The sequence below is a fragment of the Hemiscyllium ocellatum genome, chromosome 43 (assembly GCF_020745735.1).
Source record: "Hemiscyllium ocellatum isolate sHemOce1 chromosome 43, sHemOce1.pat.X.cur, whole genome shotgun sequence".
Classification (NCBI taxonomy): Eukaryota; Metazoa; Chordata; class Chondrichthyes; order Orectolobiformes; family Hemiscylliidae; genus Hemiscyllium; species Hemiscyllium ocellatum.
The window spans coordinates 11,059,407-11,078,954 of record NC_083443.1 but is presented as its reverse complement, the minus strand read 5'-3'; positions in this window follow the sequence as shown (position 1 = coordinate 11,078,954).

Here is a 19,548-nt window from a genome sequence, read left to right as displayed (position 1 = left end):
CCTTCGGCCCAACAAGTCCAAACCAACCCGCCGAAGCGAAACCCACCCATATCCCTACCCTTACATTTGCTCCATACCTAACACTATGAGCAATTTAGCATGGGCAATTCACCTGACCTGCACATCTTTGGACTGTGGGAGGAAACCAGAGCACCCGGAGGAAACCCACGGGGAGAACGTGCAAACTCCACAGTCAGTCGCCTGAGGCTTCTGGTGGGGGGTGGGGCAAGAGCCCTGAATGATCTACTCCTCCTATTTCTTATGGTAATGTTGAGTGTTTTTCTTTCCATCAATGCTGCCCTGGTATGCTGAATATTTTCCAACCCTTCCTGGTCTTCCAGAGAAGATTTCCAACTTGTGTAGTGTTTTGATTTTGAGTCACATTTTTGTTTTTTTTTCGCAGTCCCCAGAACTCTGCAAACTCTTGATTCCCTGACTGCAGGAGGCAGCTGCTGTTCTGTGGTAGTTGTCCCTGAAATAATTGCTCCATGATATCTGTATCACCTTGATTCTTTGCCCAGGCTTCATTGATGCATCTTATCTCAACAGGGATTGGTATTTGATATCGAGTGTCTGTCGTCTAAATTTATATTACATAAATACTACAGGTCAGAGAGAGAAACTCACCTGCATTGTTTTAGTGTCAAGAGTGTGTGTTGCTGGTCATGCAACAACCGAGGAGCAGGAGATTTGATGTTTTTTTTTGATTAGATTACTTACAGTGTGGAAACAGGCCCTTCGGCCCAACAAGTCCACACTGACCTGCCGAAGCGCAACCCACCCATTCCCCTACCCCTACATTTACCCCTTACCTAACACTATGGGCAATTTAGCATGGCCAATTCACCTGACCCGCACATCTTTGGACTGTGGGAGGAAACCGGAGCAGACCCACGCAGACACGGGGAGAACGTGCAAACTCCACACAGTCAGTCGCCTGAGTCGGGAATTGACCCCGGATCTCAGGCACTGTGAAGCAGCAGTGCTAACCACCGTGCCGCAGGAACCCTTCATCAGGAATAAGGTTGGGAGCCTCGGGGTGGGGTGGGTGGAGAGAGAGTTTTAGTGTCAGGAATGCATTTTAGTTTAACATCCATATTTAGGTGAAACCACTTATGCAGTTCTTAGCTTATTCTCAGTTTTTACATTTCTCTAATTACCATTCACAATAAGAACTCATGTTGAGAACCAATGGGTTACAACTGCTGGACAGGTGGCAATAATGACTGACAGTTATGAGCTCATTCAGAGAATGAAGACTTTTCTTTTGCATTGCTCTCGTAAAATCGAACAGCATAGAAAACAGGAGGGTATAAGGAAGGCAAATAGCCAAGGTAAAGAATGGTTAGCTGAGAATGCCTCCAATCTGAAGAGGAGGTGAAAATCCGGAGCCAAGTTGTTTCCATTATAACGAGGTGAGGTATGTTTGTTCTGAATGTTGGAAATTGGAAGGGAAAACCCCTTGGACTTATTGAAATTCAAAAGAATGAGTCCCAAAAAAAGAAACCTCAGTGGCAAAAGGCCGCAGATCAAATTGTATTTTTAATTACAACTAAAAGACCGAAGGTAAACATTGCTGAGTGTTGATGGAAGAAAGCTTTTTTTTTAATCTGAAGAGAAAATAACTTTGTTCAATGGAAAAATTCAAGCTGTTAACTATTCTAAGGGATATGGAGGCTTCTCAAACTCTCACTGGAGAAGAATTTAGTTTTCCCTCCAGAGTTCAGTGAGAATCGGTGTTGGGAAGTGGGGTGGGAGGACAGAATACCTCAGTTCCATTGTACAAAGTACAATTGTGTTGTGCTAAGTTTGGCTGAGATAAATTGAGTAGCCTCACTAAAAGGCATGATATAGATTGGCAAGAGTAATATTTAACAATGCATACATGCATTGCACCAGATATACATTCCTTTCGGATTAAGGAACGTAGTAGGCTAAATGGCTAACCTTTGTTAACCGAAGAAGTTAAAGTTAATATTAGATCCAAAGAGGAGTTGTATAAAGTTGTTTGGAAAAAAAAGTAGTAAGCCTAAGAACTGGGAACAGTTTAGAATTCAGCAAAGGAGGACCAAGATGTAAAGAGGGGAGAAATAGAATGAGAGAGTAAACTTGGAAGAAACAAAAAAGTGGGCTGTAAGTGCTTCTGCAAGTGTGAAAACACTCCTGATGAAGGGCTTGTGCCCGAAACGTCGAATTTCCTGTTCCTTGGATGCTGCCTGACCTGCTGTGCTTTAACCAGCAACACATTTTCAGCTCTGATCTCCAGCATCTGCAGACCTCACTTTTTACTCGAAGATTTTAAACAAATGTAGGCCTCTTACAGTCTGACATTGGAGAATTCGTAATGAAGAATAAGGAAATGGCAGAGCAATTAAACAACTACATTTTATTCTGCTTTCATCGAAGGAGGTACAAAATATTTGTCAGAAGTGCTTACAAGCACTTTGGGAAGGGCAAATTGAAGGAAATTGGTATTAGTTTAAAATGTTGGAGAGCATAATAGGACTGAAGGTTATTTAATCCCCATGCCCTGATAATGTACATTGCTGGTTACCAATGGAGATAGCCTCAGAGCTGGTTGTCATCTTCCAAAATTCTGTAGATTCTGGAAGAGCCCAACAGATTACATTTGTCACCATCCAATCTCACACTTTTTTTTAAATGGAGAGCGCCAGAAAACCAGGAACTTCAGACTGGTTCACCCAATATTAGTACTGGGTAAAGTTCTGCAGATAGATGTGATAATAGGACACTTAACAAATCCAAATGATTTTATACATTTTGCATGAGGGAACAGTGGAGTTTGCATGTTCTCCCTCTCCATGGATGTCCTCTGGGTGCTCCAGTTTCCTCCCACAGTCCAAAGATGTGCAGGATAGTTGGATTGGCCATGCTAAATGTCCCCATAGTGTCCAGGAATGTGCAGGCTAGATGGATTAGCCATGGTAAACAATGGGGTTATGGGGATGAGCTGGGTCCTCTTTGAAGGGTTGCTGTGGATTCAAAGAACAAAGAAAATTACAGCACAAGATGCCCTTCAGCCCTCCAAACCTGTGCCAATCCAGATCCTCTATCTAAACCTGTCACCTATTTTCTAAGGATCTGTATCCCTCTGCTCCCTGCCCATTCATGCATCTGCCTTGATACATCTTAAGTGTCCAGCTCTACCACCTCTGCTGGCAATGCATTCCAGGCACCCTCCACCCTTTCCACGCATATCTCTCAAACTTTTCCCCCTCACCTTGAACTCGTGACCCCTAGTAATTGAATTCCCTGACTCTGGGGGAAAAAAGTTGATTGCTATCCACTCTGTTTATACCTCTCATGATTTTGTAAGCCTCAATGAGGTCAGTCCCAACCTCTTTATTTCTAATGAAAATAACCCTAATCTACTCAACCTGTCTTTATAGCTAGTGCCCTCCATACCAGGCAACATCCTGGTGAACCTCCTCTGCACCCTCTCCAAAGCATCCACATCCTTGTAGTAATATGACTAGAGCTGTAAGCAGTATTCCAAATGTGGACAAACCAAATTTGGGCGGCACGGTGGCACAGTGGTTAGCACTGCTGCCTCACAGCGCCAGGGACCTGGGTTCAATTCCCGCCTCAGGCGACTGACTGTGTGGAGTTTGCACATTCTCCCCGTGTCTGCGTGGGTTTCCTCCGGGTGCTCCGGTTTCCTCCCACAGTCCAAAGATGTGCGGGTCAGGTGAATTGGCCATGCTAAATTGCCCGTAGTGTAAGGTAAGGGGTAAATATAGGGATATGGGTGGGTTGCGCTTCGGCGGGTCGGTGTGGACTTGTTGGGCCAAAGGGCCTGTTTCCACACTGTAAGTAATCTAATCTAATCTAAAGTCCACATGATCAATTGTAACATGATCTGCCAACTCTTGTACTCAATACCACATCTGATGAAGCTAAAGCATGCCATTTGCCTTCTTGACCACTCTATCGACCTGCGTTGCCACCTTCATGTTACAATGGATCTGAACAACCCGATCTCTCTGTACATCAATTTTCCCCAGGGCTTTTCCATTTACCGTATAGTTCACTCTTGAATTGGATCTTCCAAAATGCACCACCTCGCATTTGCCTGGATTGGACTCCATCTGCCATTTCTCTCCGAAGTGCACCATCTATCCAAATTCTGCCGCATTCTCTGACAGTCCCCTTCACTATCTACTACTCCACTAATCTTATTGTCATCTGCAAACATGATAATCAGAACACCTATACCTTCAGATCATTTATCTATATTATAAACAACAGTGGTCCCAATTTGGATTCCTGTGAAACACCACTTGTCATAGTTCTCTATTTTGAGAGATTCCCTTCCACTACTATTCTGTCTCCTGCTTGCCATTCAGTCCTCTATCCATCTAGCTAGATCAACCTGGACCCCATGCAGCTTCACTTTCCAACCTACTGTGGGGAACCTGATAAAATGCCTTACTGAAGTCCATGTATATGATATCTACAGCCCTTCCCTCATCAATCAATTTGGTCATTTCCTCAAAGAATTCTATTATGTTGGTTAGACATGACCTTCCCTGCGCAAAACCATACTGCCTATCACTGATAAGCCCACTTTCCTCCAAATTTAAACAGATTCTATCCCTTCGTATCTCCTCCAGCATATTTCCTATCACTGATGTCAGGCTCACCGATCTATAATTATCTATATTATCCCGGCTACCTTTTTAAACAAGGGGACAACATTAGAAATTCTCCAGTCCTCCAGGACCTCACCAGTGTTTAAGGATGCTGCAAAGATATCTGTTAAAGTCCCAGCTATTTTGTCTCTCGCTTCCTTTAGCAACCTGGGATAGAATTGGGGACTTGTCCACCTTAATGCCTTTTAGAATACCCAACACTTCCTACCTCCTTATGCTGACTTGACCTATAGAGTAATCAAGCATCTATCCCTCAACATCTGTCACGTCCCTCTCCTTGGTGATACCGATGCAAAGTACTCATTAAGAATCTCACCCATTTTCTCTGACTCCACAGATAACTTTTCTCCATTGTCCTTAAGTGGGCCAACCCTTTGTTAGTTACCTTCTTGTCCATTATATATGAATAAAAAGCTTTGGGCTTTTCCTTAACCCTGTTTGCTAAAGATATTTCATGACCCCTTTTAGCCTTCTTAATTCCTTGTTTCAGATCGGTCTCACTTTGCCCATTTTTTTTCCAAATCTTCGTCTGTTTTCAGTCGTCTAGACCTTATGTATGCTTCCCGTTTCCTTTTAGCTGGTCGTGATGAGCTAGCCTCTTTCCATTATCTATGAACTTGAAATAATCTACCTGAGTGGCTTGGGATTTTCCGAATCAAGCAATTACACTAGACATGATGAATGGATTTTATATGATGTAGAAATCTGTTGTAAAGTACTTTGCAGAGGTTTAATCATTTAAAAACACATGCTGAGCCAAAGAAGGGCCTGAGAGATAGGGTAACCAAATAGTGAATCAAAGAATTGGTGTTTAAGGAAGGTCTTGGGAGGCAGGATCCTTTCATGAAGGAACTCATGGGTGTAAGTGCTAAAGGACAGAAAAGACTACAACAGAAGTAGGGCTGTACAGGGCAGGGCAGAGGTTAGAGAGCAGACACTGGAGAGTTCATGGAGCAAATTTCCCTTTGAAGTATAAGGGGGTTAAATCTAACTAATATTCTCGTAATGCACAGAATGCTCACTATGTAATGTGGTGACGCATAATGTAGCTCTCTCCTGCAGGCTCGTCCGATGAGAACTTGCAAAGATGTTTCATAAATAAACTTAACCCAACAGTATTCTTCACCAGCACAATGAGACCAAGATTGTTGCATAAAACCAGAAAGTGCTGGAGAAACACAGCAGATCTGACACTTCTGACAAAGGTCACTGGACTCAAAACGTTAACACTGTTTCTCTCTCCACAGAGTCATTGTTTTTGTTTCAGACTTCCAACATCTGCAGGTTTTTTTTTGGTTTTATTTCAAGATTACTATGTCCTCATTAGTGTTGCTTTACAGAAATTCATCAAAGTTCCTTAGATAGCATCTTCCAAACCCATGACCGCTTCCATCTGGAAGGACAAGAGCAGCAGGTACATGAGAAAGCAAGTTTCCATCCAAGCAACTCACCGTCCTGACTTGGAAATATGTTGTTCCTTCAATGGGTCAAACTTTTCACTGGGTCAAAACCCAGGAATTCAGTCCCTAAGGGCATTGTGGGTCAACCTACAGCACATGGACTATAGTGGTTCAAGAAGGCACCTCACCACCACCTTTTCATAATAAAATTATATTTGGTTCAGACTGCTGGTAGAGGGCTACAGAGAGAACTGGAGAATGGGAATAACTGTTAGCCCTTTTGGGGTGCTGGTACAGATGCAATGGGCCATATGGCCTCCTTCTGTTCTGTAAAATTTGATGATTTTGAAAGAGACCTAACGATGGTCAATAAACGTTGGCCCAGCCAGCGGTGCCCTGTGAACATACAAGGAATCTGTGGAAGCTAATTTGCACCTAAATGGGGCCTTGGTTTAAGCCTCTCCCTTGGAATGCCAGTCTTAATTTTCATACACAAGACTTGGAGTGGGACATAAAAACCTGAAACTTGTGATTCAAATGTAAGTGTGTTAATAAATTGAGCCAGATCTGACACAGTAGGGAAGGAGTGAAACTGAATACATAGCTCTGTAAAGAACCAGCACTGACCTGCTGGAATTTCCAATGATGGTAGAAAAGTACATGAGAATTGTTAGCCCAGTTCTGAAGAGGGTCGCTAGATTGCAATGTGACTCTGCTTTTGGTGACTGAGTGGTTAGCACTGCTGCCTTACAGTACCAGGGAGCTGGGTTCCAGCCTTGGGCACATTCTCCCTATGTCTAAGTGGGTTTCCTCCAGGTGCTCCCGTTTCCTCTTACAATCCAAAGCTGTGCAGGTTAGGTGAATTGGCCATGCTAAATTACCCCAGTGTTCAGGGATGTGTAGGTCAGGTGCATTAGTCAGGGGTAAAGGTAGAGTGATAGGGTAGGGGATTGGGTCTGGCTGGGTTACTCTTTGGAGGGTCAGTATGGGACTAGTTGGGCTGAATGGCCTGTTTCCACACTGTAGGGATTCTCTGACTCTCTCCATGGTGTTACCAGACCTTTTGATTTCTTTCAGAAATTTCTGTTTTTGTTAACCATTTGTTGCCCATTCCTAATTGCCCTTGGACTGAATTACTTTGTCATTTCAGATGGTAGTTAAGAGCCAACCACATTGCTGTGGGTCTGGAGTCACATATAGTCTAGATCAGGTAAGGATGGCAGATTTCACTCCATAAAGGACATTAGTGAACCAGCAGGATTTGTACAATTGAGGACAGCTTCATAGATGCCATGGATTTACAGTTTTGTTTCTTAATATAAAATTCACCAATGGTCAGGGTGGGATTTAAACTCTTGGTTCCAGCAAATTAGGGCCTCATGATTGCAATCCAGTGATCCAGTCAGTAACATTATCATATTGTTGCCATCTCTTGCTAACTGTACACTAATATTTTGTTGCTAGCTATTAGAATGGGAATACATCAAAGATGGAAATAAGAGAACAGCGGTTTGCAGAATAACCACCCCCATCGGTTATAAACCCACTCACAATACATTTGCCTTGGATGAACAGGAAGAATACTAGGCTGTTAACTGCAATGAAGCAGAGTTGGATGTGAGCTGAAAATTGGCTTGTGGTGTTTGCATCTCACTAGTAAACCTTGAATCCTAACAATCAGAATTTGATATGTATCGTGGTGAATATAATTTGAGACAGCTAAAGAATTCTTTGAGAAGTGACCTTGAATTATACACAGCAACTGGACTATTGGCTCCTTTGTTCCAATTAAGATTTTTCTGGGGTTGGTTAACCAACTGGGGTGAATGTAATTATTAGTTTACAGACCCCACATGAAGTGTAAACTAAGCCTGGATATATAGTTTCCCTTTTTAGCAGGGTGCATTTATACTGCTGAAAGCCAAGGTGGATTAAGGCTCTCCCACACAGAGTGCACAGCGTGTAAAAGAATAGATAGTTAAAGCAGAAAGGTCACACACAGTGGGCGCATTTGCCAAACCCATCTCCGTGCACTTTGTGAGGGCCGGTGAAACAGCCCCTAGTTAGAAAAATGTTAGAGTTCTCTGCTCTGCAAAGGGAGATGTTTTCCAAAGGAGAAGGGCAGGTTAGAGCACAGCCGAGTTCTGGATCTATTTCTGACACACACAGATACCTCAAATTTAGTCTTTTTATGGGCACATGGAACTGCTGTGTTCACTGGGATTGCCAGTCAGTCTAGAGCAGTAAACATAACTAAGGAAAAGAAAACACTAACACACTTCAAATGGCTTCTGTTTAGATCATTCAAGCTTAAGTGTCTGAAGTATTTGTTGTGACATGTTTGACAGGAACAAGTTTCATTGAAACATGAAGTATGCAACTTGACTGAGAAATGTAGTTTAGCAAATTAGAAGCTGGTAAAAGGAGCAGGATACCTGTCCCACTGAGGATGAAAGACTTGTGTGAGGAGATTTAATATTATTGTGTGTATTTTTACAACATACAGGTAGTTCTTCTATAACACGATGATTGTGTTCTTGTGCAACCCTGCATTATAGAGAAATCGTGCTTTAGAAACAGCAATTAAAGTGTTGGCGATGTCATCGTGTTACAGCCAACACATGTTTTAAAAGTTCGTGCTTTCGAAACAGTGTTTCCAATTTGTCAGTTGCATTACAGTGAGTTGGCATTAACGAAATGTGCGTTATAACAAGTTGACCTGTAGTCAGTAATTAAAATAGGATTAGGAAGGTCCTGTAGCATAGTCTCAGGTCCCTCGAAGAAGTGATTCACAAAGAAGGTGTGTTTATTTCTGGGCTGAGGTGGTAGATTGTCAACTGGTAAATCCTCCCAGCACGCTGATGGGAGTCAGGAAGAACATCATCTGCTTCCCATGAAAGACTCCCACCCCCATTCCTGGACTGGATTCCCTGGAGAGTGGATATTCCTGTCACTCATGACCTTTGGGCCCCAATCATCCCACCCCTGCCATTGGCCCAACTTCCAGAAGCACAGCCTTCCCTACAACAAACAAAAAAATCCAAGAACTGCTGGAAACTTAAAACAAACACAAGAATCACTGGAGAAATTCAGCAGGTCTGGAGAGAGAAAGAAGAAAATCTGAAGAAGAGTCATTCCAGACTCAAGACGTTCACTCTACTTCTCTCTCCTTGGATGCTGCCAGTCCAACTGAGTTTCTCCAGCACTTTCTGATTTTGTTTCAACCTTTCCTGTACTGACTGGAAAAGGGAAATACTTCATGAAGCCTCATGCCATCAGGTCAAACATGGGCAGGGAAACCTTCTGTCGATTGCCAAGTACCACCCTCCCTCTGTATGTTGAATCGTTGAGCAGCAGTGACCCATTCAGCCCAATGAGTTTACTTTGTTATTCAGTCAGATCCATGACTAATCTGATAACCCTCAGTCCCACTTCCCAGCCTTTTCCCCATAACCATTGATTCCATTCCTGATCAATAATGACCTAGCCTCAAAAACCCACGGCGGTAAAGAATTCCACAGATTCACATCCCTCTGAGAGATGTGAGTAAATGGGCACCCCTTTTTAGAACTAACTCCATTAAAATTTTTGAGGAAAATGGAAAAGTGCCCTATGTTGTTATATTAGCTTTATAATTGCTCTCCTGGTTTGTTCCCAGCTCTGTTCAGGAAATTAATTCCCAGAGAGTCCAGGATGGTGGGGGGGGGGGATTGGAGGGGGAATGTGGGAAGGGAGGTACACTGCTGCCTCATAACGCCAGGGGCCCAGGTTCAATTCTCGCCTTGGGCAACTGACTGTGTGGAGTTTGCTCATTTTCCCCGTGCCTGTGTGGGTTTCCTCCGGGTGCTCCGGTTTCCTTCCACAGTCCAAAGATGTGCACGTTAGGTGAATTGTCCATGCTAAATTGCCCATAGTGTTAGGTGCAGGGGTAAATGTAGGGGAATGGGTCTGGGTGGATTGCTCATCGGAGGGTCGGTGTGGACTTGCTGGCCCGAAGGGCCTGTTTCCATGCTGTAGGTAATCTAATCTAACCTAAAAGGTGCTGGAGGGTTAATAGTGCCATGTTGAGGTGATGGAACACTACAAGATAATGCATGATTTAGAAAGGATGCACGCTGGGAGGTTATTTCCGTTAGGCGGGGAGCCTAGAACCCATGGGCACAGCCTTAAAATTAGTGGGGGTCGATTTAGAATGGAAATGAGGAGACATTTCTTCAGCCAGAGAGTGGTGGGCCTGTGAAATACATTGCCATGGAGCGCAGTGGAGGCCGAGACGTTGGGTGTCTTCAAGGCAGAGATTGGTAAATTCTTGATCTTGCAAGGAATTAAGGGCTACTGGGGGGAGAGCGAGTAAGTGGAATTGAAACACCCATCAGCCATGATTAAATGGCGGAGTGGACTTGGTGGCTCGAATGGCCTTGCTTTCACTCCTACATCTCATGGCCTTTGGTCTAATACCAGGTGGGTCTGACTTGATTACAAGCCTTTGGGAAACGGTGGATCATGCAATAGTTGTTAAATTGGACTATCGTGTTAATTTCTGGTTGCTATACTACAGGAAGGTGAAGACTTTCCTTTCACCCTTTTCAATCATGAAGGCATCGCCCCTAAAGAGAAGGGCACTGCTTGTCACTGACCACTAGGGTGCTTTCACTTCCTGGTGGTGCAAAATGAATAAAGTTTCCTATGCTCATCATTTCTTCACTGTGTCCTACATCTACACACACACCAAATGAGCTGGGGAGAAATGAGCACTACTGCTGTTTGGCGGTGATGTGGGGAAAAAACAAAAAAATTGTATAAACCGGGGATTTAGAATCTCCTCAGTCCAGGGGACTGACTCCGAATTACCAGTGTATTATTGTGAGTTTTTGTATTCTAGAAAACAAATAAGAAGGCTTTGGAGAGGGTGCAGAAGAGGTTTATCAGAAGGCTGCCTGGATTAGAGGGTATGAGCTAGAAGTTCCCCTCTTCCGCGGTTACGTTAGGGCCTGGGTGTCCTTGGAGAAGGAGCACACGGTGTCCACCAACACCCTGGAGTTGTTCAGGGAGAGGTGGGCGCCGCAGGGAGTGGAGTGCATCATTTCCCCCTCCAACTCTATTTTGATTTAGTCCCTGCCCTCCCCTTCACTGTTTTGATCACACAGCATTGCCCTTTGATGTGAAGGGCACTGCTTATCACTGGCCACTCAGGTGTTTCCTTTCTTCCTGGTGGTGGAAATTGAGTAAAGATTTGTACACTTTGTGTCTTTCACTGTGTCTAAAGAAAAAAAGAAAAAAACAATGAGCTAGAAGCTAGACAGACTAGGATTGTTTTCTCTGAAGTGGCGGAGGCTGAGGGGACACCTGATAGAAATCTATAACATTATGAGAAGAATAGATAGAGTATTTTTCCCAGAGTTGAAATACTAGGGGGGCATGCATTTAAGGTGAGAGGGGGAAAGTTCAGAGGAGATATGAAGGGCAAGGTTATTATACAGAGAACAGAAGATGCCTGGAATGGGTGGTAGTGGAGAATATGATAGGGCTGTTTAAGGGGCTTTCTGATAAGCACATGAATAAGCAAGGAATGGAGGGATATGGACCATGGGCTGGCAGAAGGGATTAGTTTAACTTGGCATCATGTTTACCACAACACCATGGCAAATGGGCCTGTTCCTGTGCTGTTCCATTCTATGTTCTAGGAACCAAGTCACTTTATGGAATGGTATTTCTCCTGCACCTTGGAGATGCTCTTAGGACCAAGGAATTTGAAATGTGAAAAGTCACTAACAACCTCCTGCGACTAACTGCATTTTCCAAATGCCAGCCTTCGAAATGGCTACAGAGACAGTGGTCCCCATTTAAAGGGGCCCCTGTATACTCAACCTCCACCACTGGGACCAAAGCCCTTATCCCCTCGAGAACCAACCGAAACAACACTGCACGCTGCTGAGGAATGAACCCTCTACATGCCAAGCATTGAACTAATCACCTTAATATCAGCAAATCAGGAGGCTAAGGCTTGGCATTTAACTATGGAATATAATCATTTAGAAACTGGATTTGCCCCACTGCCTTTATTCACCATTCTTCCAACTCTGCTTTTATCATCCTTAAATCTGTGCTATGAAAACTCGTGGAAAATGTTGAGTATAGGAGTTGAGAGGTCATGTCGAGAAGGTATAGAACATTGGTGAGGCCTTTTCTGGACTACTGTGGCCAGTTCCAGTTATAGGAAGGATATTATTAAACTGGAGAAGGTTCAGAAAAGGTTTACCAGGATGTTACCGGGAATGGAGGGTTTCAGATATAAGAATAGACTGGGACATCTTTCATTGGAGCGTAGGTGGTTGAGGGGTGCTCTTATAGAGGTTTACAAAATCATGAGGAGCATAGATAAAGTGAATGACAGGAGTCTTTTCCTGAGGGGACATAGTTTTAAGGTGAGAGAAGAAAGTTTTAAAACGGACATGAGGGGTAACTTTTATACAGAGCGTGTGTGTGAAATGAACTCCTAGAGAAAGTGAAAGATGCAGGTGCAGTTACAGTGCTTAAGAGGCACTTGGAGAAGTTGATGAATAGGAAAGTTTGGAGGGAGACAGGCCAAGCACGGGCAGGTGGGACTAGTTTAGTTTGGGAACATGGTCAGAATGGACTGGTTGGACCGAAGGGTCTGTTTCTGTGCTGCATGTCTCTATAACCCTATAGACTATAGAACATTACAGCGCAGTACACACCCTGATATTGCGCTGACCTGTGAGACAATCTGAGGCCCAGCTAACCTATATCATTCCATTCTCGTCCATATGTTTAGCTAATGACTATTTAAATGCACTTAAAGTTGACGAATCTACAACTGTTCCATGCCCTTACTCCTCTCTGAGTAAGCAACTACCTTTGACATCTGTCCTATATCTATCACCCCTCAATTTAAAGCTGTGTTCCCTCCTGCTAGCCATCGCCATCCAAAGAAAAAGGCTCTCGCTGTCCACCCTATCTAGTCCCCTGATTTTCTTCTGTCTCAATTAAGTTACCTCTCAACCTTCTTTCTAACGAAAACAGCCTCAAGTCCCTCAGCCTTTCCTCATAAGACCTTTCCTCCATACCAGGCAACATCCTGGTAAATCTCCTCTGAGAGATTTTCAAAGCTTCCACATCCTCCCTATAATGCGGTGACCAGAACTGTACACAATACTCTAAGTGTGGCCGCACCAGAGTTTTATACAGCTGCAGCATGACCTCATGGCTCCGAAACTCAATCCCTCTACCAATAAAAGCTAACATACCGTATGCCTTCTTAACAACCCCATCAACCTGGGTGGCAACTTTCAAGGATCTACATACCTGGACACCAAGATCTCTCTGCTCATCTCCAATGCCAAGAATCTTCCCACTAACTCTGCACTCCTGTTACTCCTTCCAAAATGAATCACCTCACACTTTTCCGCATTAAACTCCCTGTGCCACCTCTCAGTCCAGCTCTGCAGCTTATCAATGTCCCTCTGTGACATGCAACATCCTTCGTCACTATCCGCAACTCTTAGTGCCATGTTGTTAATGTTGTTCTCTATGTTGTTAATATGGAGTTTGCTTTGCAACTCCAGGCTTTCTCCAGTTGAGGCTAACAACTGCTTGACCTCTTGGTATGGAGATCTGGAACACTGGTCTTCCATACTTATCCCATTCCATTCGCAGTTGCTCAACCCAGCCACCCGGGATGCACTTTCCTTGAACACTCTTGCCTGCCTCGCAGTCAGTCGCTTTGATTTTACCAGGGCTTACTGCTAAACACATTCGTCCTGGTGCTGCTGGGTATGGGGAGCTGAAAGGCTTTGTTAAACTTGGAGCTTATTACGTCAGGAGTGTGGGGGCGAATCCAAAGTCAATTGGTCAAATAGGCACTGTGTGTATAAGATAACTGAAGAGATGGCCAAGTCCCTTTGTGTATAACAACTAACACCTTCCCCCACCTCCCCGTGCTCTTGCCGTGAGTGACTCTCTCCTTGGCCAATAGGATTTCTGCTTGTTTTAGATTTAGACTCTGTCAGTTCACGCCCTGCTCCTGCTCCACGTCCTGCTCCTCGCTCTTGATGCGAGGTTAACTCATTTGCCCAATTAGATAAAAGGAAAACATCCTGATTATTGATTCACATGAGGTCAGGGAAGTTATTCCTGGACCAATATCCATCCCTCTAAAAACAACTTGGATAGAGATTAATCAGGTCATCATCACATTGCTTTGTACAGCTGACTAGTTATTATTTATTTGACTACAGATTCCTCAAAAGAGAGATAAATAGAAATAGAATCGCTATAGTGTGGGAGCAGGCCATTCGGCCCATTGAGTCCACACTGACCCTCACCCAGATCAAACCCCTCCCCCCTATCCTATCCCAGTAACCCTGCATTTCTCATACCCAACCCACCCATTTTTGGACCCTGCAGGCCATTTAGCTTTCCCAATGTACCAAACCTGCATATTTTTGGATTGTGGAAGGAAACCGGAGCACCCAGAGGAAACCCACGCAGACACGGGGAGAGTGTGCAAACTCCACACAGACAGTCGCTCGAGGGTGGAATCAAAGCTGGGTCCCTGGCAGTGTGAGACAGCAGTGCTAACCACCGTGCTGCCCCATATAGAAATAGAACAGGCTGGTTGGCTGAGGAAGTGCATGTTTGCAATTTTCATCTTTAGTAAAGTGTGGAGCAGTGCGGGTGTTGGAGATCAGAGTCGAAGAGTGTGGCGCTGGAAAAGCACAGCAGGTCAGACAGCATCCGAGGAACAGGAGAATCGATCTTTCGGGCGCAAGTCCTTCATCAGGAAGGTGCCTGACTCACAAACAAAAGGCTGAAGATCTGGGACAGCACTGAGAAAAGACCACACTGTCAGAGGCGCTGCCTTTCCAATGAGGCTGTAAAAGATTATCTGGCATTAATTTGAAGAAGAACGGGGGGGGGGATTCTCTGGTATTCAGGCCAATATTTATCCCTCACTCACCGGAGTATCCAGTCATTATCCTATTGCTCAAAAATAAAAGCCAGCAGGTCTAGAGGCATCTGTGGAGCTCATAACTGTGTTGAGGAAGGGTCACTGCACCTGAAACATTAACTCTACTTTCTCTTCTAGAGCTGGCGAGTTTTGTTTCTGATTTCCAGCATCTGCAATTCTTGGCTTTTTGATTATGATATTTCTGCTAATGGGAGCTTGCTGCGTACAAACTGGTTACAGTGTTGTCTGTATCACAATGACCAAACTCCATTGTCTACAAAGCGCTTTGATGTGTCAGTTGGTCATGTGAAGTGTCACATTAATGCATGTCTTCCTTTGACGTCTACTGGTGAAAGCTTATAACAGTGTGGAGGGAATGTGAGTGACCCAATGATCCCCTCATTGGAGCATGAGTCCATGTGGCTCTGTTTCTCTTCTGGCTGCCCACATGTAGTTGGCATGTGGGTGAGAGTCGTGACCAGACACTCGGTAGATATGCCGTGCCATCCAACGGGCACCCCCTGCTTTGAAGGGCTGGCAGAAAACTAACGGTCATAGAGTCCTATGGCACAGGGACTGGCCCTTAGGTCCAAACTGGTCTGTGCCGATCGAAATGTCCATCCACACTAACCCCATTTCCCTGCACTTGGCCCATATCCTTCTAATCCTTTTCTATCCATGTATTTGTCCAAATGCCTTTTAAATGTTGTTAATGTACCTGCCTCAATCACTTCTGCTGGCAGCTCATTCCATATGTGTACCACCTTCTGTGTAAAAAGATTGTCCACCAGGTTCCCTTTTATTCTTGCCCTTCTAACCTTAAACTGATGCCCTTCAGTCCCCGATTCCCCAACCCTGGGAAAAAGACTGAGTGCATTCACCATGTCCATGCCTTTCATGATCTTGCACACCTCTATAAGATTCCCCCTCAGTCTCCTACACTCTAAAGAAAAATTCCTAGCTTGTCCAACCTCTCCTTATAGCTCAGACCATTCAGTCCAGGCAACATCCTTGTAAATTTCTCTGTGCTCTTTCCAGTTTAATAACATGCTTCCTATAGCAAGGTGACCAAAACTGAACACAATACTCCAAATGTGACCTCACCAACATCCTATATAACAGCAACAGAACTTCCCAACTTCTATACTCAGTGCCCTGACTGATTAAGGCCAGTGTGCCAAAATCCTTCTTCACTGTCCTGTCTACCTGTGACTCCACTTTCAGAGATCCGTGCGCCTGAACTCCAGGGTCCCTCTGTTCCACTACACTCCTTAAGGCCCTACCATTCACCATGAAACTCCTACCTTGATTTGACTTTCCAAAATGCAAGACCTCATACTTATCTATATTAAACTCCATTTGCCATTTCTCAGCCCACTTCCCCAGCTGATCAAGGTCCTGTTGCAATTTCTGAGAACCTTCCTCACTGCCCATGATATCACCTATTTTAGTGACATCAGTAAACTTACTGATCATGTCTTGTACATTCTCATCCAAATCATTGATACAGATAACAAACAGCAATGGGCCCAGCACCGACCCCTGAGGCACTCCACTAGTCACAGGCCTCCAGTCTGACCAGCATCCTTCCACCATTACCCTCTGCTTCCTACCATCAAACCAATTGTGTATCCAATTTGCCAGCTCCCTCTGGATTCTGTGTGATCTAACATTCCAGAGTAACCTACCACGTGGAAACTTACTAAAGGCCTTACTGAAATCCATATGGAATACGTCTCCCGCCCTGCCCTCGTCAACCTTCCTGATCACTTCATCAAAGAACTCCAACAAATTTGTGAGGCATGATCTCCCATTAACAAATGACTACTCCCAATCAAACCCGGTCTTTCCAAATGCATGTATATTGTATCTTGGAATCTTCTCAAATAACCGACCAACATAGATGTTAGGCATACTGGTCTGTAATTCCCAGGTTACAGCAGAGTGGCACAGGTGAGGGCATGATGCCAGGATAATGAGCATTCAACTGCAATGATGTGCTGAACAAAAACTCATACCAAAGGACCTTCGGCAGTGGGACCTTTTGAGCTGCAGTACATTCCTCAATTGAGATAAGGCACCCCCAGGCATGCAGTCAATAACATCTACACCTTGAGGTGTTCTCATGAAGCCACAGGCTTCTCGCTGCTCAGAAAGGACGTAATCAACTCCTTCAATGAACTCTCTTGTTTTGGCAAATACAGTATTGGTCTCCTCCCTTCTCCCACAGCAATGGATGGTAAACTGAGAGATGGTAGAATTGCTGCTTGCTCCAGCCTGGTACAACTTCAACATGTTGAAATGGATGGCCACTGTCGATAATCACTGGCAGTGCCATCCTCACCCTGCCCAGAAGCTGCAAGGGTGGCAGATTCTAGTGACTCTGTAAAAAGAAAAGGTCGATAGAGAAAGGGATTTGAGGACTCTAGATAGATATGTCCTCGGGTTTTGAGTGCTCCTCCTCCTTTTCAAGCAACTTGTCTTCCTCTGTGTAACCTCTATTTCCTGTCTCTGTCATGCTGCAAGTCAGGGTATGAGGTGAGGGGAATGCTGATTTTGCCAGCTAGCACGAGGAGCCAGTGTTTTAACCTGAACCCTTCACATCAGAACCATAGCCTTCACCAGGAGCGACTCACCATCTGTAACCGAGCTCTTCATCAAACTCTGATACAACCGAACGCAGGCACCAACCTGAAAGTGGGTGTTGAACCCATTAAGCCGATCTTGTTCACCTTGTTCCTGAACATGTGCCAATAAATGCCAGCATTTACGGTAATGCTGAGCTCAGAGATGGCGCTGGCCATTCCAAGCATTCCACACAGATTGATGCCCCAGTCTGCCTGCTGTAAAGTGGCATAGTCCCAATGTCCACAAAGGTGCCCTTAACAAAAATGGCATTGTGCAGGGTGTGTGTGTGACTGAGATGGGGGAGTGGCACAGTGGAATTTTGCTGCCATGGAATTTTACAGGGGCTTTATTTTTACTCTGTTCCATGTGTATCATGTTGAAGACGCAGGGCAGCGTGTGGCTAATCCTCCTGTGCCAGTCCCCTGGGGGAGAGTGCATGTTGACAGGCCGCCTGATCATCCAGGGTGTCACAGACAAACCTGGCACTGAGCTTGCCTTGGAGGCTTGGTTTAGAAGAACAAGGAGGTTATGTTGGAGCCGTACTGGACTTTAGTTGAACCACAGCTGCAAATGTGTTGCTGGTCGGGCTTATGCTCGAAACGTCGAATTCTCTATTCCTGAGATGCTGCCTGGCCTGCTGTGCTTTGACCAGCAACACATTTGCAGCTGTGATCTCCAGCATCTGCAGACCTCATTTTTTACTCTTTAGTTGAACCACAGCTGTGTGGTCACTGCTCTATAGAAAGGATGTGATTGCACTGGAGGGGGTGCAGAGGAGATTCACTAGGATGTTGCCTTGGGGTGGAACATGTCAGCAATGAAGAGTGATGGTATTAGTTCTGGTTGTTTTCTTTGGAGCAAAGAATGTTGAGGTGGGGAACCTGATACAAGACTCTGAGGGGCATGGACAGGATAGATAGGAAGCAGCTGTTCCCTCAACTTAAAGGTTCAAGAACAAAGGGGATCACTTATAAAGTGAGAGGCAGGAAATTTAGATGGGATTTGGGGAAACATGTTCCCTGAAGACACTGGTGGGCGTCTGGAACACTCTGCCTTGGAGGGTAGTTGAGGCAGGAAACAACACAACTGTTAAAGAATACTTGGATAAGCACCTGACGTGTTACATGATTCGAGGGTATGGGTCCAGTGCGGAAAAGTGGGACCAGTTGTGTGTTTGTGGCGTTACAGACACATTGGGCTGAAGGGTCTCTCCTCCACTGTATGATTCAATGAAGCTCAATGGAATCGGCGAGTCTATCATGTTGTCCAGCAGGTGGCGTGCCAGCTGCTGAGTTGACTCACAGCCTCAATGGAGCTGGACGCAGAAAAAAGGTCATTTCTCAAACTTGGTTCCCAATCAGAGAAGCTGAGAGAGTCTCAAACCACAGCTCACTTTGTCCAGCTTCACCTTGGCAAAGCCCTCACACCTGGCAAATGCTATGCCAGCGATGAAGATCGATCCCTGTCAAAACCCCCAATCTCCCTTACTGCAATAAAGTCAGGAATGTGTGCAGTTCAATTGTATTCATACACTGTGCACCTCAAGGAGATAATCAATTCTGAGGGGTCAGAGACAATGGTGAGCACTGCAATTCGGAATTTCTCTTTGAGATTATTTCCAAAGGCATGTCTGGCTGCCATGTAATGTTTAATCCTAAGGATTTTTCAAACTGAAGCAACTGATTTCAATTTGATTTGAAATTGAGCTACGAAGAAAATCTTAATATGGTACAAAGAGACTGACTGCCCCTCCCCACCCCTACACCCACCCTCCACAACCCCACCCTCAATACCGTTCTCCTCCCTACTTTTCTGTAAACCGTCCTGGGTGAGAATTGGTTTTGCCATTTACCACTAGATCTGGCTGGGCCACTTA